Raw genomic sequence first — 19,075 nt, 5'->3', positions numbered from 1 at the left:
ATAAATAAATAAATAAATTTAAAGGCTAGAGGATATCCTTAACTGCTTGTTAATCTACCTGACTTTTTCCCTCTTTTAGTTTTTAAAGTAATGGCCAACTATTTTTAATCTTTAATTTATTCTGTTGATCATGTTTTAAAACTGTATTTTTATTCAATTCTGTTTATTTTATTTATTTCTCTTTTTAAAGATACATTTTATGTTGGTTTGATTATAATTATGTTGTTGTAAACCGCTTTGGTCAATGTCATATTGGTAAAACGGTATATAAATACGTTAAATAAAAATAAAATAAATAAATAAAAATCTCCTGGGTGATAGTGCTTGAGGGAGAGAATGTATGTGAATAGGAGAGAGTGCATAAGAGAGCATGCATGTAAGGGTGAGAGAGGTGCATATATGAGAGAGAACATATCCTTGTTAGAGTGTGTGCCTGGGAGAGAGAGGAGCTCCCCCCACGTCAATCTCAGGGTGACTGGAAACCAAAAGTTCCTAGGTATGGAGAGTGAGGAATATTTTAAATCTTTATCAGTTTTAATTATTGGGTGTTATTTGATGGATCTGCAGTTTTGACATTTTATTGGTGTTTGGAAAATTTTTAAAAATGTTTAATTATTAGATGTTCTATTAGATACCTGTTTTAAAAATATTTATTCTTTTTATTTGTACGATTTTACTGTTACGATTGTGTGAAATTTCTTTATTGTTTAATGTTTTGTGAGGAATGGTAATGTTTCAGTTTTTCCATTGTTGCACTATATACAGTGTCTGTCTTGTTGCAGTTTCCTTTTCATTTTTTGTCTGCAGGTTTATTTATTTATTTATTTATAACTTTTTTTATACCGAAGTTCAGGTAACAGAATTACTTATCACTCCGGTTTACATTATAACAAGTAGAAAACAATGACAACGTATGTCTTACAATGAACAAGGGAGTGAACAACTTGGATAATATAACATAACATAACTAGGAACAGTAGCAGTATGCACTATTAGAGCGAAACTAGCGCATGGGGAGGGAGGTTTGCTAATGGGGGGGAGGGGGAAGGAAGGTTGTTCGTGGAGGGGGGAGGAGGGAGAAATTTCTTATTGATGAGTAAAAACATGAGCATAGGTTCTGGACATCAACAGTATGAAAACAGTCTATGGGAGCTGTGGAAGACTAAGTAAGTTAAGGGAATGCTTTACCGAATAGCCATGTCTTGAGTCTTTTTTTGAACGTGTTGGGGCAATGTATCAGCCTTAGCTCCAGAGGAAGCAGATTCCATTGTTTGGGGCCTGCTGTGGATAGAGCTCTTTTACTTAAAGATGTTTTCATGGGAGGTGCATGTAGAGTTCCTCTTTTTGCTAATCTTAGCGGTCGGGAAGAGGTGTGAAGCTGAAGAGGGATTCTGAGGTCCAGTGGAGTGTTGTTGAATATGGCTTTGTGGGTGATTGATAGAAGTTTAAACAGGATTCGAGATTTGTCTGGGAGCCAGTGAAGCTTCTTTAGAATTGGTGTTATATGATCTCTTTTGTTGGATTTAGTGAGACACCTTGCTGTAGCGTTCTGTAACAGTTGAAGAGGCTTTAGGGTGTAGACTGGGAGACCGTGAAGCAGTGAATTACAGTAGTCCATTTTCGAGAAGATGATGGATTGTAACACTGACCTGAAATCGTGAAAATGAAGGAGGGGTCGAAACCATTTTAGAACTTGGAGTTTGTAGTAGCACTCTTTAACCGTAGTGTTGATGAAATCAGAAAAGCTCAGATGGTTATCCATGACTACCGTGGGGAGAGAACTGGGAGCGGCGTAAGGTGAGAGCTATTCAATGGAAGGTGAGACCTATTCAATGGAAGGGTGCCATCTTGAGTGATCAGGAGGAATTCTGTCTTGTCAGTGTCTCTTTTTTTTATTCTTTTTTTTATTCTGTATTTGGTGAAGATCTGTCTGCATTCTGCTAGTGTGTGGGGATCTATAGCAGCTTGGCTTGTTCCATTTCCTAATAGCAGGTGTAGTGGTGTGTTAGGGCCTGGTGTAATATTTGACACATTGCCTTTTTCATAGGAAAACAACACTGTTACTGTGTGAAGGCTGACAATTAGCGCTGTTTTGGCATAGGAGTTTACTATAATGTAATTTCCTTATGGCTGTCTAAGGGTCATGCTCACACCCAACATGTATTGCAGTAGGCCTAATACCATATGAATTCCAAGTGTCTTTTTTGAAGCATTTTTTTGGCTAAAGATCACCTAAGTCATATTTTCTCATAGACATCTGAACATATGAACAAGGCAAGAAAAGAAGCAAAATAGCAACAGCAAAAGAAAAAAACTTAAGAAAACATTCCCTAGTTTACTACTAAGATTTTTGTAGTTACAAGCAATTTGTACCCCTGTTTTCTTTTCTCCCAGACGGACAAAAGAGAAAGGGAGGGGCAGAAAAGCTCCGTGAGAAAAAACAGAAACACTTTTAGCAGAGACTGCAAAGAGCTGTGGAAATGTCTTAGAAATGATTAAAGGAAAACAAGGAATAGGTGAAGAGAAGCAAGCAGAGCCAGGTCCATCTGGAGTTGCTGAAAGAAATGTAGCGCAAGAACAAAATAGTGAGCAGCTTCAGCAAATGGATATATTAAAAAACCCAAAGATGATAGATTTAAAACAAGTTTTCGGTTACCATCCAATTCAACCACAAAGACTGGCAAGTTTAAAACATCCCAGAAACCTATTTTATAGAAAAGATGGTTTAAATGCTCTTTTTTGCACAGTTTGTCTGGCTCATGGGACTTTAAGTGACCAAAGTTCATTCACATCGGAACCGGGTTTCACAGTATTTGACCCAAAACATATATGTGATAGAATAGCAGCCCACGAAGGCAGCAGCCACCATAAAGGATGCGTTGATGCTCATCTGATGCGTGACTTCAGTCAGGATATTCATTCACTACTTTTTCATAAACAAATAAGCATGCATAACAGCCAAGTAGATAAGCACCAGCTAATTTTACTTCGAGTTATAAAAGTGATAAAACTAATCGGAAAGCGTGGTTTGAGCTTTCGGGGAAAACGGAATGAAATGCAAAGCAGCTGCTGCAGGAGAATTTGGAAACTTCTTGGAAATCATTCTCCTTTTATCAGAATTTGATAGTACACTACCAGAATACATTGAAGAAATTACAAAATCTAAAAGGAAACAAGTAACCTTTTTATCCAAAGGAACTGTTAACCATATAAATGAGATTATTTCATATTTAATGAAAGAGCGCATTGCCAAGGAGGTTCGTGAAGCCCAAATGTTTTCAGTTGAAATAGACACAACACAAGATATTAGTGTTGCTGACCAGGTGAGTATCGTTCTTCGGTACATGATACCAGAGCAAGCTCCTCAAGAACGATTGATCGCTGTTGTTCAGTACACTTCAGCAACAGGGCAGGCTCTAAAGGAATCAGTTTCCAAGGTTTTCCAAGATGCTGGAATAAATGTTGAAAATATTATCGGCAATGCAACAGATGGTGCTGCAAACATGCAAGGTATCTACAATGGAGTTACTGTTCATTTATCAGAAGTTGCACCTGGTCAAATTCATATTTGGTGCTAATCCCATGTACCAAACCTAGTCATGATTGATGCCACAGACACAGTTGATTTTGGAAGCCTTTTAACTTTGCTAAATACAAGTGCTGTTTTCATCAAAGAATCTCATAACCGAATGGACATCTGGACAGAACTCACAGAAATGATGGGAGAGGTTCGCCGCCTGAATACCATAGGAAAAACTAGATGGTGGTCAAAAGATGATCTTTTGTCTAAAATCTTTGGTAAATTCAATGATCCATCAAACTGCTTGTTTGTAATCGTGATAAAGACACTGACAAAGATTGCCTCCAGAGTGAATGGTGAAACTTGGCTGAAAGCAACAATGCTCAAAAACTCCTTACTCTCATTTAAAATAATTTTAACAGCTCAACTCTTTTTATGAATCTTCCAGTACACCACTCCTCTGTCAACGTATCTTCAAAGGGTGTTGATCTGCTGCAAGCACACAGAATGGCTCCTGTTAGCTGCAAAAAAAGGACTTGGGTTAACATTACAACCTACAAACTCAACAACAAAGCTTGAATTCTCCTTCTTCAAATCTGTGCACCTACAAATCTGCCTTATATACTCCCCTCCAGGAACGCTGGAATCAGATCCCTCTCCCTTGATTGAACTTATAGCCAAACATATTAATGCCGACAAACCAACCATAATCTTGGGAGACTTTAACTTACATGCCGACGCCTCCCCTCTATCCCACAACTGTGAAACCTTTCTCTCTTCGCTTAGTCACATGGGTTTCACACAAATCGTAAACAGCCCAACGCATAAAGCAGGCCACACATTGACCTCATCTTCATCAACGATAACATCTCCATCGTCTCCAATCCCACCTGTTCCCCAGTCCCTTGGTCGGACCACCGGATCATATCCACAGCCCTAGAAATCAAAGAGCAGCCATCTCTAACCTACCCTAAAACCACCATCCTATACAGGAAACTCTGCTCTCCAGACCTACTCAGCGAGCAGCTCTCCAAGGAATTATCGCAGCTGGACCTCTCAGATGCAAGCACAGCTACTACCTCATGGATTAATATCACCAACAAAATTGCGGACCAAATCTGCCCGTCCACCACCAAAGTTTTACAACCTTCCCGAGACAACAGGAAACCTTGCTTCATGCCAGAGCTGACAGCGCTCAAACAAGAAGAAGAAATGAACAAAGGTGGAGAAAAAACCCCTCCACCTCGATGCAAGCTACCTTCAAATCCCTCCTCAATAAATACAGAAACGCCATCCTCAGAACAAAGAAAGATTTTTACTCAAAAAAAATCCACAACTTCATCTTTGATTCTAAGGCACTATTTTCTTATGTCTCAACACTCACCAAACCATCCCCTCCCACCTTCCCAGACAACCTAGCGCTTAACAAAGCCAGTGAATTGGCCAACTACTTCAAGAAAAAAATCACCACCCTGACCGACCCTCTTTCAACTCTCAATCCTTCACCCATCTCTGTGTTTGTGATTCTGCCTCAGACAACCACGTCTGGAATCCTTCGAGCCCACCTCCTCTCTAGAGATAGAAAATCTTCTCAAGAAACTCAAACCTTCCTCTCAACCCTCTGACCCTTTACCCACAAACCTTCTCATCTCCATCCTGAACATTATTTCTAAACCTATCGCAGAAATCATAAATATCTCACTATCCCAGAGCTTAGTACCTAACCAGCTTAAGCTTGCAATTCTTAAACCTCTTTTTAAAAAACCAAACCTGCCACCCACGGACCCAGCTAACTTTCGCCCCATAGCCAACTTACCTCTGCTTGCCAAACTAATGGAGAAAATAGTTAACAAACAGCTCTCGGAATACCTGGAAGAAAACAACATACTCGCTCTGACCCAGTATGGATTCCGGAAATCTCTGAACACAGAATCCCTCCTGTTATCACTCACAGACACCATTCTCATGAATCTGGAAAAGAGTCAATCCTACCTTCTAGTCCTATTGGACTTATCCGCAGCTTTTGATACGGTAAAACACGCAATCCTCTTAGAACGACTAGCAAACATAGGTCTCAAGGGATCTGCCCTCAGCTTGTTTAAGTCCTTCTTAGACAACAGGTTCTTTAAAGTTAGGATAAACAATAAATACTCTCCACCTGTCCTTTCCGACCAGGGAGTCCCCCAAGGTTCTTCCCTCTCGCCCACTCTTTTCAATATATATCCAACTCACTAACCTTAAGCTAACCCACTACCTCTACGCGGATGATGTGCAAATTCTCATCCCGATCACATATTTCCTCCATAAAGCACTGTCCCACTGGAATGTTTGTTTGCAGTCAATCAAGAACCTACTCTCCAGTCTCAACCTAGTTCTCAATTCCAATAAAACAGAGATGCTCATCATCTCTCATGATGACACTTACATCCGGCTCAACCCTCCTAGCTCTTCTCAACCCACAACACCTAACCTAAACCTTTCTTCATCGGTCAAGGACCTAGGAATCTGGCTAGACAACCAGCTAAACCTAAAATTTTTTATAAATAACACCACAAAGGAATGCTTCTACAAACTTCAAGTCCTCAGGAAGCTTAAACCACTCCTTCACTTCAACGATTTCCGTCTGGTGCTACAATCCATCATTCTATCTAAGACTGATTATTGTAACTCCCTCTTGCTCGGTCTCCCTGCCAACTCCATCAAACCACTACAGATGGTACAGAATGCCGCCGCCAGGATCCTCACCAACTCCAACAAAAGAATCCACATCACCCCTATCTTACGTTCCCTTCATTGGCTGCCCATCAAATACAGGATACTCTTCAAAGTGCTTTCAATTATACACAAAGCGATGCACAACCTCGCTCCACTCATTTTAAGCACCCAAATGAGACCGCATACGTCATCCAGACCCATTAGAAGTGCATCAAAGGCACACTGTATGGCCCCCCCCCCCCGGCAAAAACATCAAGAAAGAAGCAGGCTCTATCCACAGCAGGCCCTCACCAATGGAATGCTCTCCCTCCAGACCTACTCCTCGAATCATGCCACGCGACTTTCAAAAAATAACTTAAGACTTGGCTCTTCATCCAAGCTTTCACTGACACTTAATACCTGACCTGGTCTCAATTTACAGTCTCGCCCTTCCCCATTGTTCCCTACTTCCTCTTTGTGCCCTTAACGCCAATCCCTTCCTATTCCTTAATGCCATTCCCCTCCTACTCCAAAATAACATACCTATTTCACTTGCATATGTCTGTTGCTTGTTGATTGTATATTCCCGCCTATCTATGCTTCGAGGCGGTCCTCTGGACTGGTTTTTCAGTTGTCCACTGTTCATTACATCCTACCCTTATGCCTGCTCCCAGCTTGGTTCCCAATTGTTTATATACCTTTTGTTCCAGTTCTAATATGCCACTGTATTAGTTGCACCAGTTACACCAGTTGCTCCAGTTGTACCAGTTTTTAGTTTGTTTCTACTATTTTTTTTCCACTGTTCCATGTACTGCCTTTGAGCGAAGTTTACTGTTTACTGTAAACCGAGGTGATCTGTATCTCATACAGGAACCGCGGTATATAAAAAAACCCAAAAATAAATAAATAAATCAAAAGTATCAGTGCTGTTTCACGGGATTTTGAAAATATTAAAATTGCTGCACACAATTTTGTGAACTGGGTAAATGAGAAACTTGAAGAGGAAGATGAAGGAGATATGATTACACCAGAACTACCAGCTAAACGTTTGAGGAAACATAAACGATTACCTGGAGAAAGTGTGGATGATGAGCCTATCGGTGATGCAACACAACACAAAGTAGAGGTTCACAATCAGGTATTTGATATAATGTTGAATAGCTTGGAACAACGATTTGCTCAGAACGGGAAGATATTAGCAGATTTGGCATGTCTTGATCCCAGAAATCTCAGCAAAGTGTCTGCTTTACCACCACAGACGTTTCAAACATTGAGTGACAAAGTTTTGTGCTTCAATTCAGAAGCAACACCCAGTCAAATACATGAAGAGTTGTTGGATTTTCGAACTAAATTTAATAGTCTAAAGCACAGCATTCCAGAAAGTTATATAACATTTGAAATCAATGACATTGATGAAGAATCTGATAATGAGCCTATTGAGTCTACTGAAGCGTCTTCTAGCAAAGAATTTACCGAAACAGAAACAGAACCCCTTAAGGCCTGTAAACAGTGCTCACTTTGCTGCTATTTAATACTTGAAAAGTATAGTTTATTTGCAGATGCCTACACAGCACTGTTTTACCTGTTACCAATATCTTCTGACACTACCAACTACGCAAGTATCTTGCGAACAAAGTTTTTCTAAACTAAAATTTATCAAAAACCACTTGTGAAGTTCTCTAATCTCTGCTCATCTGGAAGCATTCTTGCTCATGTGCTGTGAGCCAGACATCCTGCAAAACGTATCAGAAAAAGAAAGCAATCCATGCTCTGGCCAACAAAAGTAAAACATATGAAAATTTCCTCAAGTACCTCTAGACTCCAAACGAAATTGAAAGCACCTTTACCTAAACAGTGGCACAGGTGCGATAATTCAAACATTTTCAGTGCACATTTTCTCTAAACTAGTTCTCTCGCTCAGTGGTAACCAGCAGCAGTCCCTCTCAGCCTGTGCTCTCTCGCTCAGTGGTAACCAGCAGCAGTCCCTCTCAGCCTGTGCTCTCTCGCTCAGTGGTAACCAGCAGCAGTCCTTCTCAGCCTGTGCTCTCTCGCTCAGTGGTAACCAGCAGCAGTCCCCCTCAGCCTGTGCTCTCTCGCTCAGTGGTAACCAGCAGCAGTCCCCCTCAGCCTGTGCTCTCTCGCTCAGTGGTAACCAGCAGCAGTCCCCCTCAGCCTGTGCTCTCTCGCTCAGTGGTAACCAACAGCAGTCCCTCTCAGCCTGTGCTCTCTCGCTCAGCGGTAACCAGCAGCAGTCCCTCTCAGCCTGTGCTCTCTCACTCAGCGGTAACCAGCAGCAGTCCCCCTCAGCCTGTGCTCTCTCACTCAGCGGTAACCAGCAGCAGTCCCTCTCAGCCTGTGCTCTCTCACTCAGCGGTAACCAGCAGCAGTCCCCCTCAGCCTGTGCTCTCTCACTCAGTGGTAACCAGCAGCAGTCCCCCTCAGCCTGTGCTCTCTCGCTCAGTGGTAACCAGCAGCAGTCCTCCTCAGCCTGTGCTCTCTCGCTCAGTGGTAACCAACAGCAGTCCCTCTCAGCCTGTGCTCTCTCGCTCAGCGGTAACCAGCAGCAGTCCCTCTCAGCCTGTGCTCTCTCACTCAGCGGTAACCAGCAGCAGTCCCCCTCAGCCTGTGCTCTCTCACTCAGCGGTAACCAGCAGCAGTCCCTCTCAGCCTGTGCTCTCTCACTCAGCGGTAACCAGCAGCAGTCCCCCTCAGCCTGTGCTCTCTCACTCAGTGGTAACCAGCAGCAGTCCCCCTCAGCCTGTGCTCTCTCGCTCAGTGGTAACCAGCAGCAGTCCCTCTCAGCCTGTGCTCTCTCGCTCAGCGGAAACCAGCAGCAGTCCTCCTCAGCCTGTGCTCTCTCACTCAGTGGTAACCAGCAGCAGTCCCTCTCAGCCTGTGCTCTCTCACTCCGTGGTAACCAGCAGCAGTCCCTCTCAGCCTGTGCTCTCTCACTCAGTGGTAACCAGCAGCAGTCCCCCTCAGCCTGAGCTCTCTCACTCAGTGGTAACCAGCAGCAGTCCCTCTCAGCCTGTGCTCTCTCACTCAGCGGTAACCAGCAGCAGTCCCCCTCAGCCTGTGCTCTCTCACTCAGCGGTAACCAGCAGCAGTCCCCCTCAGCCTGAGCTCTCTCACTCAGTGGTAACCAGCAGCAGTCCCCCTCAGCCTGAGCTCTCTCGCTCAGCGGTAACCAGCAGCAGTCCCCCTCAGCCTGTGCTCTCTCGCTCAGCGGTAACCAGCAGCAGTCCCTCTCAGCCTGTGCTCTCTCACTCAGTGGTAACCAGCAGCAGTCCCCCTCAGCCTGTGCTCTCTCACTCAGCGGTAACCAGCAGCAGTCCCCCTCAGCCTGAGCTCTCTCACTCAGCGGTAACCAGCAGCAGTCCCCCTCAGCCTGAGCTCTCTCGCTCAGCGGTAACCAGCAGCAGTCCCCCTCAGCCTGTGCTCTCTCGCTCAGCGGTAACCAGCAGCAGTCCCTCTCAGCCTGTGCTCTCTCACTCAGCGGTAACCAGCAGCAGTCCCCCTCAGCCTGTGCTCTCTCACTCAGTGGTAACCAGCAGCAGTCCCCCTCAGCCTGTGCTCTCTCGCTCAGTGGTAACCAGCAGCAGTCCCTCTCAGCCTGTGCTCTCTCGCTCAGCGGAAACCAGCAGCAGTCCTCCTCAGCCTGTGCTCTCTCACTCAGTGGTAACCAGCAGCAGTCCCTCTCAGCCTGTGCTCTCTCACTCAGTGGTAACCAGCAGCAGTCCCCCTCAGCCTGAGCTCTCTCACTCAGTGGTAACCAGCAGCAGTCCCTCTCAGCCTGTGCTCTCTCACTCAGTGGTAACAAGCAGCAGTCCCCCTCAGCCTGTGCTCTCTCACTCAGCGGTAACCAGCAGCAGTCCCCCTCAGCCTGAGCTCTCTCACTCAGTGGTAACCAGCAGCAGTCCCCCTCAGCCTGAGCTCTCTCGCTCAGCGGTAACCAGCAGCAGTCCCCCTCAGCCTGTGCTCTCTCGCTCAGCGGTAACCAGCAGCAGTCCCTCTCAGCCTGTGCTCTCTCACTCAGTGGTAACCAGCAGCAGTCCCCCTCAGCCTGTGCTCTCTCACTCAGCGGTAACTAGCAGCAGTCCTCCTCAGCCTGAGCTCTCTCACTCAGTGGTAACCAGCAGCAGTCCCCCTCAGCCTGAGCTCTCTCGCTCAGCGGTAACCAGCAGCAGTCCCCCTCAGCCTGAGCTCTCTCGCTCAGCGGTAACCAGCAGCAGTCCCCCTCAGCCTGTGCTCTCTCGCTCAGCGGTAACCAGCAGCAGTCCCTCTCAGCCTGTGCTCTCTCGCTCAGCGGTAACCAGCAACAGTCTCTGTCTTTCCAATGGACCCTCAGCAGTAGAGTGAGGTCCGCAGCTTGTTCTGACTCTGGGATGAAGCCTTTCAGTCCAAGCTGCTGGTGACTGTGGAACAGTGTATGGTTGTACTGCCACCTGCTCTTCTACTGAAAATAGTAAATGTTCTCAAACTAATCGGTTTCTTGTTGAATGAAAGTACTTACTGAAATATTTTATAAATGATGATATATGTAGGCGCGGCCCATGGATTTTATAACATGTGTGTGCCTGCCGGGTAGCTTTCTTTATGTTTTAAGAGGTTTGTACATATATATGTAAATTATATTGTATATGTAATTGGGTACCCATGGGCCCTGCTGGTATTCTCCTATGCATTCCTGCTGCTTTCAACCTTTATGTCAGAGATTGCTTTTAATGCACTTTTGGAAAGGCTTGGAGAGGTGGCATCCCAGGGATGTCTCAACCTTTTTTAAATCCCACTATGCTGATTGCCTTAATCTCATCTTCTGGCAACCGATTCCACAGCTTGATAGTGCACTGAGTAAAAAAGGACTTTCTACAAACTATTTTGAATCTGCTGGTTCTTAATTTCATGGAGTGTCCCTTGTTTTCGTATTATTTGAGTATATTTAGTCTGCGTTTATCCCATTGAACGTTTGGGGCAAACTTTAGCCAGATAACTTGACAGCTCACCCGCTTAATGAATATTGATCCCCAAGTGGTGGCTAAATTTAGTCACTCAAAGTCTTTAATGGTCCTAAGGGTGGCATTAGTTGGGAGAAAAAAGTTAAGAACACAAGAACATAAGAAACATAAGAACATGCCATACTGGGTCAGACCAAGGGTCCATCAAGCCCAGCATCCTGTTTCCAACAGTGGCCAATCCAGGCCCTAAGAACCTGTCAAGTTCCCAAAAACTAAGTCTATCCCATGTTACTATTGCTAGTAATAGCAGAGGTTATTTTCTAAGTCAACATAAAGTTAGGTGACTAATGCTGATATACAGTGTTAGTCACCTAACTTGCAGGCCGATTCAGTAAAGTCCGCGGGAGACTCTCCCAGCGCGCGCACAGGCCACTCACCTGTGCGCGCAATACAGTATTCAAATGAGGCCCAGCGGTAGAGATGGGCAAAAGGAGGCGCTAGGGACACTAGCGCGTCCCTAGCGCCTCCTTTTTGACAGGAGCGGCGGCTGTCAGCGGGTTTGACAGCTGACGCTCAATTTTGTCGGTGTTGGTTCTCGAGGCTGCTGACAGCCACGGGCTCGGAAACCGGACGCCGGCAAAATTGAGCGTCCGGTTTTCGACCCGACAGCCGCCGGCCGAATTCAAAGTTTTTTGGTTTTTTTTTTTAACTTTTTTTTACCCTTCGGGACCTCCGACTTAATATCGCCATGATATTAAGTCAGAGGGTGCACAGAAAAGCAGTTTTTACTGCTTTTCTGTGCACTTTCCCGGTGCCTGGAGAAATTAACGCCGACCTTTGGGCAGGCGCTAATTTCTGAAAGCAAAATGTGCAGCTTGGCTGCTCATTTTACTTAGTGAATCGCGCGGGAATGACTAATAGGGCCCTCAACATGCATTTGTATGTTGAGGGCGCTGTTAGGTTCGGCAGATTGGGCGCGCGTTTTCCACCCCTTACTGAATAAGGGGTAAGGGAAAACGCGCGTCCAATAGCGGGTTAACAGGGCGCTCCGTCGGAGCGCACTGTACTGTATTGGCCCGTTGGTCAGCCAAACCTAGTCATTGCAAGAGGAAGCCTAAATCTAAGCAGCTGATACAAAGTCCTGCCTTCCAAGATCCACTGATACCTCCTGCTTTCCATCTCCCTGGAAGCTTTATTTAAAAACTTACCTTGCCTTTCAATCCCAAGCCCCTGATACTTCAGACACCTCTGGAGTATCCACGCCTTAGACCTCTTTTCTGTCACCGACCCACAAATACTTCAAATAACCTACCATCCCCCAGCATTTGATCCCAAGTCCTCCTGCCAACTCCTGAAGCCCAGCTGCATACAAAGAACCTCCCATATCCCTTAGGTCCATCTTCTACCCTTGGCAGCAGGAGGGCAAGTACATGCCTTCTGGTCTGGCCTTGCCAAATTAAAAACGGTGCCATTTGACTTGATTTATTTTATATACCAACATTTGATCTGAGATATCAGATTGGTTTACATTCAGGTACTGTAAGTATTTCCCTATCCCCTGAGTGCTTACAATCTAAGTTTGACCTAAGGCAATGGAGGCTAAAGTGACTTGCCCAAGGTCACAAGGAGCGACAGCGGGACTCAAACACTGGTTCATAGCCCACTGCTCTAACGACTAGACTATACCTCCTTCCTTAATATGTTATTCTGTATTGTGGTGTGGGTGGGGGGAAGGGGGAGAATGGTGGGAGGGCTCAGGATTGGAATATTAGGAGGGGGTGTCAGAAAATGTGTTTCTGTGTAATCATGCATGTCTGGTGTAGTCAGTTAAATCACGTTTATATTGAAGAATATGAAATGCAATTTTTAATATTACTTAGATGAGGGCCTCTTTTGAAATGCCTTCCAACTTGTTGCGCCAGTCGGCTGCAGACGGCTGCGGCCTCTCTGTCTTACCTCTTTTCTGCCTTTCTCCATTCCAGTTGGCAAGATGGCTGCCTCTGCTTCCACACGCCAACCGCTCAGGCGTCCCCGGACCAACAAGGGCGACTGTGCTCGCCATTTTCCTTCTGGGATCACTTAGGGCATGTGCACGCACGTTGGCCCTCATTTTACATACATCATGGCGGGAGCCTCGGGGGCGTCCCCTCCGCATGATGTCACTACTTCTGGGTATTTAAACTCCAGTTTCCATTCCAGCTACGAATTAGCAAGGATTCCTTCCTGCTGATTTCGCTCAGGTTACAGACGCCTTCACTCTGAACTCTACTTCAGATCACCCAGGTACCCGCTCCTTGGGGGCCTTGCTACATTCCTGTTTTACCCTTCAGGGTCAGCTTGTTCCAGCTAGGACCCCCTTGGTACTCGCTCCTCGGGGGCCTTGCCTCATCCTGGGCCTCCGCTCCTCGGAGGTCCCTCTCTTCTTCAGCCTGTCTCTACAGAGTGAGTACCCCAGCTTTCCAGCTTGCCTCTCTCTCACATTTCTATAGTGTGGATTCACGGTGTACTTCGCTCTGCGGACCACTACCGGATCTACAGTCCACTGGTGAGAGTTGATCTCCGTGGATCAAGCTGCGGAGTATCAGCGAGACCACTCCTCTGGGACCACCCTCCTCTGTGCAGAGGCTCTCTGCCCGTTCCTCGGGTTACTTACATCATCGGCTGTATAATAAAGACTCTCTTGACTCCTGTGTTTGTACCAGTAGAGCCAGACTATTGCAGCAAGTCCCCACAGGGCTCCTCCCTGTGGGAGGTTCCATCTCTTGCTATGACCAAGGGCCCACAACACCACCGAATCATAACAGATTGTTAACTCCATGGACCCGGCTCAGCTCTCAGCCTTGCAGGCCATTCCTGGCCTGGCCCAACGAACAATAGAAGTCTCTGGAGACGTTAACCATCGCCGTCAAGCAGTTGAATGCCAGACTGAGCAGTCATCCTGTTCCGGATATGAATGCTTCTTCTCAAGTGGGTAAGGATCGAACCACTGTGCCAATACCTGCCCCTACACGCTTCTCTGGTGATGCCCAGATGGTAGGGGCTTCCTCAACCAGTGCTGCATGCACTTTTTGTTGCAACCTAAATATTTTCCTTCCGCTGTTTCCAAGACAATGTATATTCTGTCATTACTAGAAGGAAGAGCCCTGGCCTGGGCTTCACCCCTCTGAGCGCCCTATCTGGGTTCCTGAACCTTTTCAAGACAGTGTTTGATGACCCAGCATGCCAGACTATCGCAGGGTCTACACTTTTACACATTTAACAGGGGAGTAGACTCTTACCGGACTATGTTATTGAATTTAAAACCTTATCCTCAGAACTCCACTGGGATCTGGGATGCTTACATGCCATATTCCTGGAGGGCCTCAACTCCCGTATAAAGAATGAACTCATAGCTCGCAATTTGCCAGACACCCTGGAAGCTCTTATTGATCTAGCCGGAAGAGTGGATCACCAATCCGTGACCAGACCCAGGAATCGAAGAGCTCCAAGAAACATACTTCGGGAGGTATCCGCCCTCGAACCATTCATACGGCGTCTACCCAACCCTCTGTGCCCAGTGAAGAGGATGAAGCAATGCAGCTAGGCTGCAGCCTCTTAACCGCCAAAGAGAGGCGATACCGCAAATGTATGGGCCTCTGCATGTAGTGTGGGCAATCAGTCCATGCTGTACAGACTTGCACCATCTGTCCAGGAAACTTGAAGATCTAGGATCTGCTGGAGGACTCTTCCTAGGTCTAACTACACCCTCTCTTCCACTATCTCTCCCCGTCTCTCTCATCTCAGGAAGCCTCGAGTTCCAGACACTTGCACTTGTGGATTCGGGTGCTGGGTGAAATTTTATTCTGAAAAGACTGGTGGAACATCTACGAATTCCTACTATGCCTAAAGCTACTCCTTTGCTACTATCATCAATACATGGCGAGCCTCTACCTGGGGATGTCTCTCTTGTTACGCAACCCATATGCTTGCGCACTGGAGTGCTCTACTCTTTCTTGGTCTTCGACAAAGCCATTCACCCCGTGGCAGTTAGTCTACCCTGGTTACAAGAACACACCCCTCAGTTCAACTGGACTACGATGGAACTTTCATAGTGGGGGGGGGGTTCTGGCTGTCATGACTGATGCCTAAAGAAAGTTACACCCTTACCATGTATGTCTACTATACCATCTTTACCTGATCTTCTGCCTCAATATGCATCATTTCAGGACGTCTTCTCCAAACAAGTGGCAGTTGTCCTACCACCGCATAGAACCTTCGACTGTGCAATTAACCTGAAGCCTAACTTGGAATCTCCCAAGGGAAGGGTGTACCCCCTCTCATTATCAGAGACTGAGGCCATGTCGGCCTATATCCAAGAGAACCTACAGAAAGGGTTTATCAGACCCTCAAAGTCGCCTGCTGGTGCAGGGTTTTTTTTGTTGGCAAGAAGGATGGATCCTTTCACCCTTGTATTGATTACAGGGGTCTCAACAAAATTACCATCAAGGATCGTTACCCTCTACCTCTGGTCAGAATCCGTCATGGGATGAGTGGAAAACTGCCTTTAATACCCGTGATGGACACTTTGAGTACTTAGTCATGCCTTTCGGCTTGTGCAATGCACCAGCAGTATTTCAAAATATGATGAATGAAATTCTGCGAGATCTGCTGTACCATTGCGTGGTGGTATATTTAGATGACATCTTAATCTTCTCTAAGGACATTCAGATGCCTCAGGCAGATGTGGTCAAGGTACTACAAAGATTACGTGACAATCACCTTTACGCAAAGCTTGAGAAGTGTGCCTTTCACCAAGAATCCGTGCCTTTCCTTGGTTATATTGTCTCTAAAGAAAGGTTCCAAATGGACCCTCAAAAAAACAAAAGCATCCAAGATTGGCCTCAACCCACTGGATTAAAGGTACTACGCCGTTTTCTCGGCTTCTCAAACTACTACCGTACATTTATCAAGCATTAGTTCACCTTAACTGCTCCACTCACTGCCATGACTAGAAAAGGTGCCAACCCTTCTAAATGGTCTCCTGAGGCAATGGCAGCCTTTCAGACTCTCAAGGTGGCCTTCTTAAAAAGACCATGTCTTCACTACCCCAATCCTTATCGCCCATAAATCGTCAAAGTCAACACCTCCGATGTCAGCGTGGGAGCCGTGTTAAGCCAGAACAGTGATACCAACACCCTTCACCCATGCTCATTCTTCTCTTGACATTTTTATCTAGCTGAGAGAAATTATGGAATTGGAGATAAAGAGCTGTTAGCTATTAAACTGGCCTCTGAGGAGTGGCATCCATGGTTGGATGGGGCCCAACACCAAATAACGGTGTATACAGATCACAAAAATCTGGAATATCTACGACATGAGCAGCGACTTAATCATCGGCAAGCCAGGTGGTCATTGTTCTTTAACCGATTCGATTTTCTGCTCAAATACCGTCTTGCGGAGAAGAATGTCCAGGCGGATGCCCTCTCGCATTCCTTTCTACCAGAAGATGTGCCTGATGAACCTTGACACATCATCAGCCCTGAGAAGGTGGTCTTGGCCGCCACCCATGCGGTGCCAGCTGGTAAGACTATAGTGGCTCGAGGTATGAGGAAAAAGGTATTAAGATGGGCACATGATTCTCGATTGGCTAGTCACCCTGGCCAAGCCCGCACGCTAGCCATACTTCAGTGCTTCTATTGGTGGTCCACGATGAAGGCAGATATACAAGCTTACGTAGCCTCATGCGCTACCTGCGTGAGGCAGAAACCTCCGGCCGGATGTCTCTGAGGCCTCCTTCAACCCTTGCCAGTGCCATAAGAACCATGGACACATATCGCAACCGACTTCATGGTAGACTTGCCACCTTCTAACACAGTGGTTCTCAACCCTGTCCTGGGGACCCCCCCAGCCAGTCGGGTTTTCAGGCTATCCACAATGAATATGCATGAGAGAAAATTTTCATACACTGCCTCCATAACATGCAAATTTTCTCTCATGCATATTCATTGTGGATAGACTGAAAACCTGACTGGCTGGGGGGGTCCCCAGGACAGGGTTGAGAACCACTGTTCTAACGGGAATAACACGATCTGGGTGACAGTCGATCATTTCTCGAAGATGATCCATTTCGTGCACTACCAGGGTTATCATCAGCTGCGGAACTGGCCAAATTGTTTGTGAAACACATCTTTTGCCTTCATGGCATGCCGAGACACATCCTGTCAGATAGAGGTGTCCAGTTCACTGCTAAATTCTGGTGGGCACTGTGTCAGAAATTTGACATCTCGTTGGATCTAACCTTGGCCTATCATCCGCAATCCAACGGCCAGACTGAGAGAATGAATCGGACATTCAAACAATTCCTAAGTTCTTATGTGAACTCAAGGCAAAGCTCTAGGCAGATTTACTTCCCTGGGCTGAGTTTGCCTTGAACTCTCATCCTGCTTCTGCCACTGGATCAACTCCATTCCAGATCGACTATGGTCGTCAGCCGTTACCTCCACTACCTTTACCTCAGTCCGTATCTTCGCCAGCTGCTCAAACCACTGCAGAAGAGCTGCAACAACCTTGGAGGCAGACCAAGGACCTCTTACTCAAAGCAGGGCAGAGAGTTAAAAAGACCTATGATGCTCATCATTGAGTGGCACCTCAGTTCCAGCCAGGTGCCAGTCTAGCTCAGCATGAAGTACCTTCACCTAAAACTACCCTCTGCGCGGTTCGTGCCATGTTATGTCGAACCCTTTGCTTTTCTCCGATACTTGAGGGCATTAACTTACAGTTTAAAATTACTGCCTCCATGAAGATTCACAATGCCTTCCATGTGGCACTCTTGAAACTGCTTATCCTTTCTGAATTCTCAACCAAGACTCCTGAGCCAGTACCGCTAGATGCTTAAGAAGATATTGCTTATCTAGTTCACGATGTCCTTGACGTATGCAAGAGAGGTAAACACTGGGAGAACTTAATCTCATGGGAAGGATATGGACCAGAAGAGAACTCCTGGGAACCTGCTGTCAATATTCTTGATAAAAACTTGACTCAACGCTTTCATCAAGCACATCCTAAGAAGCCAAAACCCCCTGGGAGGGGCCCTAAGAAGGGGGGTACTGTTGCGCCCGTCGGCCGCAGATGGCTGCGGCTTCTCTGTCTCACCTCTTTTCTGCCTTTCTCCATTCCAGTTGGCAAGATGGCTGCCTCCGCTTCCACACGCCGATCGCTCCGGCGTCCCCGGACCAGCAAGGGCGATTGTGCTTGCCATTTTCCTTCTGGGATCACCTATGGCAAGTGCGCACATATGCGTTGGCCCTCCTTTTACGTATGTCATGGTGGGAACCTTGGGGGCGTCCCCTCCGCTTGACGTTACTACCTCCAGGTATTTAAATTCCAGTTTCCACTCCAGCTACGAGTTAGCAAGGATTCCTTCCTGCTGATTTCGCTCAGGTTACAGATGCCTTCGGATATTTAAACTCCAGTTTCCATTCCAGCTACAAGTTAGCAAGGATTCCTTCCTGCTGATTTCGCTCAGGTTACAGACGCTTTCGGACGACCCAGGTACCTGCTTCTCGGGGGCCTTACTACGTTCCTGTTTTACCCTTTGGGGTCAGCTTGTTCCAGCAAGGACGCCCTTGGTACTCACTCCTCAGGGGCCTTGCCTCATCCTGGGCCTCCGCTCCTCGGAGGTCCCTCTCTTCTTCAGCCTATCTCTACAGAGTGAGTACCCCAGCTTTCCAGCTTGCCTCTCTCTCTCTCTCTCACCTTTCTACAGTGTGGATTCACAGCGTATCCGGCTCTGCGGACCACTACAGATCTACCTCACAGGCTTACCATCTACAGCGTGGATTCACGGCATACCCCACTCTGCAGACCACTACCAGATCTACAGTCCACTGGTGAGAGTTCATCTCCGTGTATCATGCTGCGGAGTATC

This window comes from Rhinatrema bivittatum, chromosome 14 (genome assembly GCF_901001135.1).
Source record: "Rhinatrema bivittatum chromosome 14, aRhiBiv1.1, whole genome shotgun sequence".
Classification (NCBI taxonomy): domain Eukaryota; kingdom Metazoa; phylum Chordata; class Amphibia; order Gymnophiona; family Rhinatrematidae; genus Rhinatrema; species Rhinatrema bivittatum.
This window is presented reverse-complemented; position numbering follows the sequence as displayed.